Source organism: Pseudophryne corroboree, chromosome 5 (genome assembly GCF_028390025.1).
Source record: "Pseudophryne corroboree isolate aPseCor3 chromosome 5, aPseCor3.hap2, whole genome shotgun sequence".
NCBI classification, from domain to species: Eukaryota; Metazoa; Chordata; class Amphibia; order Anura; family Myobatrachidae; genus Pseudophryne; species Pseudophryne corroboree.
Genome location: NC_086448.1, coordinates 550225442 through 550238947, shown reverse-complemented (window position 1 = coordinate 550238947; position 13506 = coordinate 550225442). Strand labels below are relative to the sequence as shown.

Here is a 13506-nt window from a genome sequence, read left to right as displayed (position 1 = left end):
ACTGACTTGCTCACCACTTAAAGGCTGCTTAGATGCTAGTGCCAAGCAATGACCCTTGGCTGGTAAGGGTCTCTGTATCTGCCACTCCTGTCATCTCTCTTCATTTTGCACCTCATCATAAAGCTGCCTCTGGTAGCATTCTGTTTAATATACTCTCACATGTTACAAAGGGTGACAACAGGCTTCCGGAAGCAAACAAAAGTGAATTTGGATCATAACATGCCAGTTTAGCTTTTTTTTGTTTGTTTTTTGCTGATTGTTGGGCGGGAAAATATGGTCTATGGCAAATTATTATATAATTCCATTATTATCATATTAAATACTGTGCCATTGTTTCAGGTACTTTAAACTTAAAACACTTGGGCTTCAAAATAATAAAGTTACAAATACATATTTTAGTATTTTCCTAAATACAATATTTTGAGCACATTGACAACTCACTTTTTAAACAAACATATTTCAAGCTTTTCGTTTTCTTAAACACTTTATTTGTACACGTTTGTAAAGTATATGCAATGTTTCTATGTAATACAATCTGGCAGTCAGTGCAGCTATGTATTATGTACAATTAATACACTACTGTGAAATATAACAAGATCTTGACTGCTGTGACCACATAAATTCTTTGATTCTAAGCTGGCGCTTCAGCGACAGAATGGTCCGGGGTGTATATATCACTCTTTCAAAGGTAGGCTGGCAGGTTTGAGAAGGAAAAAAATCAGTACAAAGGCGCATGTAGCACATCCGTCAGCCTGGGTTTTATAGCAGGGTAAAGGGTTATTACTGCTCCTAGGGTTTTCAGGGAGGGTGTGGTATGTTAGGACGACAGTGACCATGTCAACATTCATTATGTCTACACAGATGACATGTCGGCATAATGCCCCATGTGACTCGGCAGTCACTTACCTTGTCCCGATGGCTCCAACATGGCTTCCAGGTACAGGTGGTCATGTGGCAGTGACGACTGATCCAAACCTCAATGGGAGCGGTGGTTTTGGTGAGTATTTTAACCCTTTCCTTTACCCTAATCCCTAACCCTCCCCTAGTGCCTAAACATAACCTCAGGAAAACTATTTTTTGGTATGGGGCACCTTTCCTTTTGCGCTCAAAATTTCAGGGAAAGTAGAAAAAGAGGTCAACTTAACTTAAAAGGATGAGTCCTCTATTTCTGTGTATACATCTCCACAACTGGATACCTTGCATGTGTTATACGTACAGAACATCCAAAGTACATAAATAAGGGAGAGAGAAAAAAGAACCATCTAGTGCAATATGTTTGTCACAGTGTACGTCATATACATGAAAACTGTTTCTCACCCAAATGAAATTCAATGAATATATTAAAAATAAATGGCATTTAATAACAAAATTTAAAATAAGAATGTTCCATTATTTCCACAAATGGATAATCGACATTCAATGATGTTACAATCCAGGATTTTATGAAGGTGGCTTCCTACCAGAAATCAGACAATAGAAGTGCTCTTAAAGAAAGCTGTATAGATGTTCCAAATCCCAGGGGAAGAATCAGCTCCTATAATGGGCACCCCGTCTTTGTCCACGTCTGGTCAGTCTGCCGTTGTTGTTTCCTTCTTTTAGCCAACGCGTTTCAATCAGTTTACTGATCTTTGTCAAGGCATATCCTGTTCATTCCCTTCTGGGATCTTTATACCCCTACAAATTACCCCTCCTAATTTCTGGGAGGAGCCACTTCCATTTACAGATTAAATCAGTTATATGCACAATTATTCACAAATATATCATTATATAAACATTGTGTTATAAGATCTTATGTGTCCTCACATTTATCATAAAAAAGCGCCATCATATACTGTATAAAAACGTAGAATTATTTGAAAAACAAATAATTTTCTGGACCGGAAGTGACGGGTGTTTCGTATTATAAGTGCCGGTATCTCCGTATATTGGTTCCACTTCTCCGGATCTGTGCTATATTACTCTAGCACATCCGGTCATGTGGCAACATCACATCCGGTCACGTGATCGCTACTCTCGAGCTGCTCTCCTCGTAACTACTTCCTGTTATGGATCACGTGATCGGCGTTCGCCGGCGTCTTTTTTCCGTCATTTCCCCTTCTGATGAAAACGTGCATAGGCATACTCGGTCACCATGGAAACCTTGTCCTTCCGCATTGAAGGTTCCGGAGTGGCCATGTTTGATTTTGGCACACTCCGCTCTTTCCAGTACATACCATAGTCTCTAATGCAGATATATTTAAAGGGCACATTCTACTTCTCTATTTATAGATTTACTTTTTCCTTTATCAGTTCAATGTCCGTAATAAACATTGGTCACTTCGTTCTTCAATTTTCCACATATTTGTTGCTTAATATTTCCAAAGATCTTTTCCAGTGCGCTGCAGTAATAAAGAGGGATTCACATGTATCTTTCAATCAGCATCTATTGTACAAAATCAAGCCCCCTTAATGCATTAACATACATTTTACAACCATCTTATTTAACCCAAAAACCATTTAACCTCGAAGTCTTTATTCAGACCTCCAGGGATCAAGGTTTTCAGTGAATAAATGTATTGCATCTCAGTTTTTGCTAATCTGGTGGCTATATTGTTGCATCTCCAATTACCCTTTATTTGTTTCAAAGCTCCGAACGTTATTAATTCTTTGATGCTCTGATTATGTACTTCCTTAAAATGAGATGACAGAGAGTGTGTGTCCACTCCATTTTTTATATTACGTAGGTGTTCAGCAAATCTAATTTTTAGATTCCTACTGGTCCTCCCAATATAGAAGAGTCCACAGCTGCACCCGATGAAATAGACCACATTTCTCGTGGTGCAGGTAATGAACTCCTCTATTTTATTGGTATGACCATTTATGGTTACCTCCGTACATTTGCTAGCACCCCCTACATTTCTTTTGCACTTATCTCAAATTGCGCACTTAAGCCGCAAAAAATTTAATGGTTTCCCAAAAAGGGTGTTCCCTCACCCTCAAATGAACTCAGGAAAACTATTTTTTGGTATGGGGCACCTTTCCTTTTGCGCTCAAAATTTCAGGGATAGTAGAAAAAGATGTCAACTTAACTTAAAAGGATGAGTCCTCTATTTCTGTGTATACATCTCCACAACTGGATACCTTGCATGTGTTATACGTACAGAACATCCAAAGTACATAAATAAGGGAGAGAGAAAAAAGAACCATCTAGTGCAATATGTTTGTCACAGTGTACGTCATATACATGAAAACTGTTTCTCACCCAAATGAAATTCAATGAATATATTAAAAACAAATGGCATTTAATAACAAAATTTTAAATAAGAATGTTCCATTATTTCCACAAATGGATAATCGACATTCAATGATGTTACAATCCAGGATTTTATGAAGGTGGCTTCCTACCAGAAATCAGACAATAGAAGTGCTCTTAAAGAAAGCTGTATAGATGTTCCAAATCCCCGGGGAAGAATCAGCTCCTATAATGGGCACCCCGTCTTTGGGCACCCCGTCTTTGGGCACCCCGTTCTTCAATTTTTGGGACACCATTCCATTTTTTGCGGCTTAAGTGCGCAATTTGAGATAAGTGCAAAAAATTATTTCCAGTAAACATAACCTCAACCCGAGTAGACTAACCCTAACTTTGCACTAGTGTCTAACTTTAACCCTCCTGGTGTCCAAACCTGTCAGCAGTATGACAATGTCGACATTCTGAGGGTGTTGACATTGTGCCTGTCAACATGTCAAACAATGTCAACATTGCAGTTTCAATATTATGAATGGTGACATGGTAACTGATAACAATATGACTGGATCCCTTCAGGGAAGCATGCAGTCATATTAACAGGAAACCAAAATGTAGCTCACATGACCAGAGGCGTAACTATATCTGTATGGGCCCCATAGCAAAACTTTGCAAGAACGTGACTTTTGATAGGGAGGAGAAAAAAGAAAGACTCTGTGTTGGGTCACACTTGGAAATTTATGAATTTATTAAAACTTAACTTTTAATATTAATATCACATAAAAAGGAGATAGTTTGATACAAAAAAATGTTCAAGTACACAGCGTATACATATGAAAAAAACAGTCTACACAGAAATATTGAAAAGTATAAAGTGTAACAATACAGTAAATAGTAGATTAATAAAGAAAAAATGTATTAATTAATTAGCAAAAATCGTTGACACGAATCAGGATAAACCTGATGGAAAATTAAGAGCACCTATGGTAAAAAATTTTTTTTACTGAAAAAACAATTATATGCCTGAGCAGATCAAGCAGTGCCAGATTAATGTGCACATGGGCCTGGAGCTGAAATATAGGAAAGGCCTATTGTGTACCCAGGGCCGAAACTAAAGGAGGGCTAGGGGGGCAGGCGACCTGGGCGCCAGATTGGAGGGGGCGCCGAGACCCCCTAACACCCGCCGCGGCACTTACTTTTAAACCCCCTTCTCCCGAGTGCCCAGCTCGGGGGGCGGGGTTTCGCGGAATGACGCGATTGCGTCGTGACGTCACGGCGCAAACGCGTCATTCCACGAAACCCCGCCGGAGGAGGGAGAAGGGGGAGCCCGGAGCCGCGCAGACGAGGAGGGAGAGGCGGCTGAAGAGCGGCGAGAACCGCTTCAAATGTAAGTCAGCCCCTCTCCCTTCCTCTCTTTCTCTCTCCCTCCACCACCTGCCGCAATGTGTAAAATGGGGACCTGTGCCTGCCGCTATGTGTAAAATGGGGACCTGTGCCTGCCGCTATGTGTAAAATGGGGACCTGTGCCTGCCGCTATGTGTAAAATGGGGACACTTGCCAGCGTACTGTGTAAAATGGGGACCTGTGCCTGCCGCAATGTGTAAAATGGGGACCTGTGCCTGCCGCTATGTGTAAAATGGGGACACTTGCCAGCGTACTGTGTAAAATGGGGACCTGTGCCTGCCGCAATGTGTAAAATGGGGACACTTGCCAGCGTACTGTGTAAAATGGGGACCTGTGCCTGCCGCTATGTGTAAAATGGGGACACTTGCCAGCGTACTGTGTAAAATGGGGACCTGTGCCTGCCGCAATGTGTAAAATGGGGACCTGTGCCTGCCGCAATGTGTAAAATGGGGACACTTGCCAGCGTACTGTGTAAAATGGGGACCTGTGCCTGCCGCTATGTGTAAAATGGGGACACTTGCCAGCGTACTGTGTAAAATGGGGACCTGTGCCTGCCGCAATGTGTAAAATGGGGACACTTTTTCCTGCCGCAATGTGTAAAATGGGGACACCTGTCTGCCGCAATGTGTAAAATGGGGAATGGGGACACTTGCCTGTCGTACTGTGTAAAATGGGGACACTTTTTCCTGGATATGAAATTTATGTTAGAAAAGGCAGTTTTTCAGGTAAAAAAGTTCTGAAAGATATATATATATATATATATATATATATATATAATATTTTTATTCATTTATTTTTTTAATTTTATTTTATTATTTTTATTTATTTATTGTAAAATATATTTTTTTTTTTGCGGGGGGGGGGGGGGGTGTGTGTCAAATGACTACCTTGCCCCGGGTGACAAAAATCCTAGTTTCGGCCCTGGTGTACCGCTGCAGCAGATTGGATTAAGGAGAGGGGAGCAGGGGATATGCCTCAGCGCCCGTTAGTTACATTACACCGCACAGTAGTGTCCGAGACACGTTACACCGCACAGCAGTGTCCGATAGTTAGATTACACCGCACAGTTGTGTCCGAGTCACATGAGACCGCACGGTAGCCTCTGCTAGTTACATTACACCGCACGGTAGTGTCCGAGACACGTTACACCGCACAGCAACATCCGATAGTTACATTACACCGCACAGTAGTGTCCGAGTCACATTACACCGCACAGTAGTGTCCGAATCACATTACACGGCATAGTAGTGTCCGAGTTACAATACACCGCACAGCACCGTCCGATAATTACATTACACCGCACAGCACCGTCTGATAGTTACAATACACCGCACGGCAGCGTCCGATAGTTACAACACACCACACAGTAGTGTCCGAGTCACATTACACCGCACGGCAGCGTTACATTACACCGAACTGCAGCGTCCGACAGTTACTGTACATTACACTGCTCAGTAGTGACCTAGTCACATTACACCGCATGGCAGCGTCCGATATTTACATTACACCGTACACTAGTGTCTGAGTCACATTACACTGCACAGCAGCGTCCGAGTCACATTACACCGCAAGGCAGCGCTGATAGTTACATTACACTGCACAGCAGCATCCGATAGTTACAATACACTGCACCGTAGTGTCCGAGTCACATTACACCGCAAGTCAGCGTCCAATAGTTACATTACACCGCACAGCAGCGTCCGATAGTTACATTACACCGCACAGCAGCGTCCGATAGTTACAATACACCACACGGCAGCGTCCGATAGTTACATTACACCACACAGCAGCGTCCTATAGTTACATTACACCGCATGGCAGCGTCTGATAGATACATTACAACGCAAGGTAGTGTCCGTATACACACTGGCCGGAATTCAATTGATTATCGTGCATGACAAATTAAAACGGCAGCGTCCGATATTTACATTACACCGCACGGCAGCGTCCGATAGTCACATTACACCGCGCGGCAGGGTCCGATAGTTACATTACACCGCATGGCAGAGTCCGATAGTTACATTACACCGCACGGCAGCGTCCGATAGTTACATTACACCGCATGGCAGCGTCTGATAGTTATATTACACCACACGGCAGCGTTCGCAAGTTACATTGCATCGCACGGCAGCGTCCGATAGTCACATTACACCGCACGGCAGAGTCCGATAGTCACATTACACCGCACGGCAGCGTCTGATAGTCACATTACACTGCATGGCAGTGTCCGATAGTTACATTACACCGCTCGGCAGCGTTCGATAGTTACATTACATCGCACGGCAGCGTCCGATAGTCACATTACACCGCACGGCAGAGTCCGATAGTCACATTACACCGCACGGCAGCGTCTGATAGTCACATTACACCGCACGGCAGCGTCCGATAGTCACATTACACCACGCGGCAGCGTCCGATAGTTACATTACACCGCATGGCAGCATCCGATAGTTACATTACACCACACGGCAGCGTTCGCAAGTTACATTGCATCGCACGGCAGCGTCCGATAGTCACATTACACCGCACGGCAGAGTCCGATAGTTACATTACACTGCATGGCAGCGTCCGATAGTTACATTACACTGCACGGCAGCGTCCGATAGTTACGTTACACCGCACGGCAGCGTACAATAGTTGCATTACACCGCACGGCAGCATCCGATAGTCACATTACACCGCACGGCAGCGTCCGATAGTTACATTACACTGCATGGCAGCGTCCGATAGTTACATTACACCACACGGCAGCGTCCGATAGTCACATTACAGCGCACGGCAGCGTCTGATAGTTACATTACACTGCATGGCAGCGTCCGATAGTTACATTACACTGCATGGCAGCGTCCGATAGTTACATTACATCGCACGGCAGCGTCCGATAGTCACATTACACCGCACGGCAGAGTCCGATAGTCACATTACACCGCACGGCAGCGTCCGATAGTCACATTACACCGCACGGCAGCGTCCGATAGTTACATTACACTGAGCGGCAGCAGCCGATAGTCACATTACACTGCAAGGTAGTGTCCGAGTCACATTACACTACAAGGCAGTGTCCGATAGTTACATTACACTACATGGCAGCATCCGATAGTTACATTACACCGCACGGCAGCGTTCAATAGTTACATTACATCGCACGGTAGCGTCCGATAGTCACATTACACCGCACAGCAGAGTCCGATAGTCACATTACACCACATGGGCACAGCAATGCACTGGGGCCCCTACACCATCCTCCAGGGGGGTGCTATCAGCGGCAGCTTAGATGTCCCGCGGGCGGTAGGACCTGGAGCAGTAATTTCTGCTAATTACTCCTTTACTGCACAGATGGGGTGGGAGGGAGAACACTAAACTGTAGAAGGTAGCATTGGGCTGACTGAAGGGGCCCCGGTACATGACTTCCAGGGTGGTATGGGGTGTTTAATATGTAAGGGAGGGGTCGATAGTGGAGTGGGCTTAATATTCATCATTTTCTGGTGAGAGAGCAGCTTGCTTGACTGCAGATATCTCCAGTTCCTGGAAAAATATTTCTTAGCTTTGAATGGGATAAAAAATTAAAGTGTCTCACCTGTCAGGAGGTACAGGGGACTTGGGATTCAGAGTTCAGGAGCCAGAGCAATCCACCAACGAATATATAAAACTGCATATTAGGTGTGTGGAGCTTGAGCAGGGACCAGCTGCTTGAAGGCTGATATCTCTGGTTCTGGGCATAGTATAGACAAGCTGCCAGTGTCCACAGAAAGTGGAGAGTCCCAGATTTTGATATATACCCTCAGAAAAACTATAAGTCATACAGAGCCCGAGATATCTGGCTGGGAAGAGCAATTAACAGGCTTGGATGGGGACTACTGCTTTGAAGTCGGATATCTCTGGTTCCCTAGGGCCGATTCTCAAAAATCTGGTACCTCTGGAAAGAGGGGACCCTCAGCTATCAGACTAGGGCCCTTATACTCCTGGGGCCCTTGGGCAAGAGCCCATTGAGCCCATACGAAAAGACGGACCTGATTACACCGCACGGGAGTGTCCGATAGTTACATTACACCGCACGGCAGCGTCCGATAGTTACATTACACCGAGCGCCAGCAGCCGATAGTCACATTACACCGCAAGGTAGTGTCCGCGTCACATTACACTACAAGGCAGTGTCCGATAGTTACATTACACCGCACGGCAGCGTCCAATAGTTACATTAGACCGCATGGCAGCGTCTGATAGTCACATTACACCGCACAGTAGTGTCCGTATACACACTGGCCGGAATTCAATTAATTATCATGCATGATGAATTAAAACAGTATCTGCCATTAAGGTCACAGAACATGCACACATAACTTTAAGTCTGAGAAAGTCCTGGGCATAGGGCTACACAGCATATATTCCTTTGTACCTCAAACCGCAGCTGCAGAACACCTCACAGATCACACAGGCGGGGAGCACTGCACTGCAGTGTACTGTCCAGTGGGCGGGGCTCAGAACGGCCAGTGGGTGTGGCTTCAGGCAACAGGATCCAGGGCTCTGCAGTGGAAGAACCAGGGGGCTGAGTAAGTTTATAAAGGTCCCACAGAGACACAGCTTGGGATGGCATGTGAGAAGAACTTTAAGCAATCGTGGGCACAGCTATAAATGCACCAGGAGGCGGAGCTTATCGCGATCTGGGGGAGGAGCTTATTTCTATCCTGGGTATGTGCTTCATTGGGCAGTGACAGCTGCTGGCAGCTTCAGAGGGGATAGGCAGAGTTCTATCTCTCAGTGACAGGAGTCGAGTGAGGGAATGCTATTGGTGATGACAGGAGAAAAGTTTTTTTTTTCCTGTCAACACTATCTGAACTGCAGGGGATCTGTGGGCCTATTTCCAGTGGGGGGCCTGGAGCTGCAGCTCCATCCGCCCCATTGTTAATCCGGCCCTGAGATCAAGGGAAATTAAGAATAGTGAGATCACTATGGTAATGATTATAGGTTATTAGTGATCTATTAACTTATACGATCTAGAAAGAAGGCATAAGAAAAGGGTATGATAATAATATAAATCAAAATTGGAATACCAATTTAGCTGATGGTGGTCCCCTTGGTGGAAGCTATGTTTGCTACACAAAAGATCCTAATGTAAGAAAACGTTTATACAAACTTTTAAAGCAAACGACATAAAGGAAGAAACAAAAACAAAAATCGCCAATAGAAAGTAATTCGTGATCAATAATTATCAGAAGGGTAATAGGAGAATGGGTACAGGCTTACAAGGTTAGGAAGTTGCTCTAATACTTCTGCTGTTTGTGATCATAGGTTGAATTTTTACTGCACCTGATATTCCCAAGGGGTCACCCAGCTTGGAACTAATCAGGCTTGTCAGCGCTTAGCTTCCAAGATCGGATGAGATTGGGCGTTTACCGCTGAAATATGGCAGTAGTGGCAACACTAAGATACAAATGAGAGAGTGTAATGGAGAATGAGCAACAAGGGTACTTCTGCTGTCCAGTTAGTAGCGCAGATTCTCTGTTACTGTGAGTATTGCAGAGAGTGGTCTCGCATCTGGATGAGAGGGTACAGAATTGTATAGAGAGGATAAGTAGAGAATAGGGAGGGGACCCCACCTTCTGCTGCCCACTGTCTTATATAATTTATAGCGGACAGTGGATGAGAGAGGTAGGTTAGTCTCACCTATTGAAAAAATGAAGGGTTGGAGAGAATGGTGTGATCACCAACAATCAGTGTGTGACAGGCTAATATGCTGAGTCAGAAGACCAAAATCTTAAGTAGAGCCTGAGTTATGCTACAATGGATAGCAACCATAATTTGCAAAGGAGTAAACCTATAGCTGGGTGATGCAAGGTCCAGCTCACCAAAAAAATGCTAAAACCATATGCATTAAGTAGGGGAAAGAAAAGGGTAGTCGTAGAGCAATTTTAGGAGAAATTCCAATGACAATTTTGGATCAGGTAGGCAAACAAAGAACAGAAAAAAATATTTTCAATATATAAGTCAAATGACTATTTCCTAATATGAAAAGTCCCAAATGGGCACATACAATACTAGGGGATACCATATAGTGATCTGAACTAGGGAAAGTTCAGCATCACTGAGCACAGACGGACCGTTTCACCAGGGTGGCTTGTTCACTGTGTCAGGGCATTAGGGAAACCTGCCGTATTTAAGGTAAAGGGAGGGGAGGGGACAAAGGAGGCTTGGCATCATGCTGAGTCTGGATTGGTTGGAGACCGGAAGTCCGAAAAGGTGACGTCATCCCCGTTTAAATTAAAACAAAGGAGAGTTTGAGGTTAACTTTGAGGTCTGAAGTCTTTGCCATGCGCGTAATTAGTGAGAACATGTGAGGGTAGCTAGATATACAAAGCATTACAGAGATCTGTATCAGTAGTCCCGCGATCGCGTCTTGGAAATCCCGTCTTCGGCCGGAAGTCTCGCGATCGTTGCCGTCCGGAGGCCGCGTCTAGCGGGGAGTAACATCTAGACGGAAGTAGCATTCTCTAGTTGCACTGGTGTCAGATGTTCGGCACATTAGTTGATCTTCGGTTGCTGGGTAACCGTTGCTAAGTAGCCGAGTTCACATGGTGGTGTTCTATCAGGGGTTAGCATCGGTGCGGTGCATTATGCAGCGGTGCGGTGCATTTATTTACCTTTTCAGTGATTCAATACATGTTTTAAGTACTGAGGACCTTAGTATAACAACGCATGCTGCGGCAACCTGCTGATCTACATAATGCACCGCACCGCTGCTAACCCCTGATAGAACACCACCATGTGAACTCGGCTACTTAGCAACGGTTACCCAGCAACCGAAGATCAACAAATGTGCCAAACATTTGACACCAGTGCAACTAGAGAATGCTACTTCCGTCTAGATGTTACTCCCCGCTAGACGCGGCCTCCGGACGGCAACGATCGCAAGACTTCCGGCCGAAGACGGGATTTCCAAGACGCGATTGCGGGACTACTGATACAGATCTCTGTAATGCTTTGTATATCTAGCTACCCTCACATGTTCTCACTAAATACGCGCATGGCAAAGACTTCAGACCTCAAAGTTAACCTCAAACTCTCCTTTGTTTTAATTTAAACGGGGATGACGTCACCTTTTTGGACTTCCGGTCTCCAACCAATCCAGACTCAGCATGATGCCAAGCCTCCTTTGTCCCCTCCCCTCCCTTTACCTTAAATACGGCAGCTTTCCCTAATGCCCTGACACAGTGAACAAGCCACCCTGGTAAAACGGTCCGTCTGTGCTCAGTGATGCTGAACTTTCCCTAGTTCAGATCACTATATGGTATCCCCTGGTATTATATGTGCCCATTTGGGACTTTTCATATTAGGAAATAGTCATTTGACTTATATATTGAAAATATTTTTTTCATTTCTTTGTTTGCCTACCTGATCCACAATTGTCATTGGAATTTCTCCTAAAATTGCTCTACGACTTCCCTTTTCTTTCCCCTACTTAATGCATATGGTTTTAGCATTTTTTTGGTGAGCTGGACCTTGCATCACCCAGCTATAGGTTTACTCCTTTGCAAATTATGGTTGCTATCCATTGTAGCATAACTCAGGCTCTACTTAAGATTTTGGTCTTCTGACTCAGCATATTAGCCTGTCACACACTGATTGTTGGTGATCACACCATTCTCTCCAACCCTTCATTTTTTCAATAGGTGAGACTAACCTACCTCTCTCATCCACTGTCCGCTATAAATTATATAAGACAGTGGACAGCAGAAGGTGGGGTCCCCTCCCTATTCTCTACTTATCCTCTCTATACAATTCTGTACCCTCTCATCCAGATGCGAGACCACTCTCTGCAATACTCACAGTAACAGAGAATCTGCGCTACTAACTGGACAGCAGAAGTACCTTTGTTGCTCATTCTCCATTACACTCTCTCATTTGTATCTTAATGTTGCCACTACTGCCATATTTCAGCGGTAAACGCCCAATCTCATCCGATCTTGGAAGCTGAGCGCTGACAAGCCTGATTAGTATCGAGCTGGGTGACCCCTTGGGAATATCAGGTGCAGTAAAAATTCAACCTATGATCACAAACAGCAGAAGTGTTAGAGCAACTTCCTAACCTTGTAAACCTGTACCCATTCTGCTATTACCCTTCTGATAATTATTGATCACGAATTACTTTCTATTGGCGATTTTTGTTTTTGTTTCTTCCTTTATGTCGTTTGCTTTCAAAGTTTGTATAAACGTTTTCTTACATTAGGATCTTTTGTGTAGCAAACATAGCTTCCACCAAGGGGACCTCCATCAGCTAAATTGGTATTCCAATTTTGATTTATATTATTATCATACCCTTTTCTTATGCCTTCTTTCTAGATCGTATAGGTTAATAGATCACTTATAACCTATAATCATTACCATAGTGATCTCACTATTCTTAATTTCCCTTGATCTACTCAGGCATATAATTGTTTTTTCTGTAAAAAAATTTTTTTACCATAGGTGCTCTTAATTTTCCATCAGGTTTATCCTGATTCGTGTCAACGATTTTTGCTAATTAATTAATAATTTTTTTCTTTATTAATCTACTATTTACTGTATTGTTACACTTTATACTTTTCAATATTTCTGTGTAGACTGTTTTTTTCATATGTATACTCTGTGTACTTGAACATTTTTTTGTATCAAACTATCTCCTTTTTATGTGATATTAATATTAAAAGTTAAGTTTTTATAAATTCATAAATTTCTAAGTGTGCCCCAACACAGAGTCTTTCTTTTTTCTCCTCCCTATCCAATTACTACTGACTCTGGGAGCACCACCAACCTACAATAATTATTAGATACCTTCCTTAAGGATCTCTAAGTCTAATACTGTTGGTTATTTGAACAGGATTTTACAATTCTTGTATAAATCT

The 13506-nt window shown here is 43.6% G+C and overlaps 1 long non-coding RNA gene and 2 pseudogenes across 2 annotated transcripts in view; 1 reads left to right on the top strand and 2 right to left on the bottom strand.

Annotated features, from left to right (window-relative positions):
• Positions 1 to 563: 563 nt before the first annotated feature.
• The window catches only part of LOC134929207 (uncharacterized), a 157916-nt gene continuing 144973 nt past the window's right edge, over positions 564 to 13506 (bottom strand). The window contains exon 5 of one of the 2 annotated variants that reach the window (XR_010178379.1): positions 564 to 2378. This is a non-coding gene — a long non-coding RNA (uncharacterized LOC134929207). Of the gene's footprint in view, positions 2379 to 9029; positions 9152 to 13506 lie in introns of those variants that run through there. The other variant, XR_010178381.1, reaches the window with a different exon arrangement.
• Positions 9923 to 10042, bottom strand: LOC134931526 (5S ribosomal RNA; annotated as a pseudogene).
• On the top strand, positions 12544 to 12663 carry LOC134929843 (5S ribosomal RNA; annotated as a pseudogene).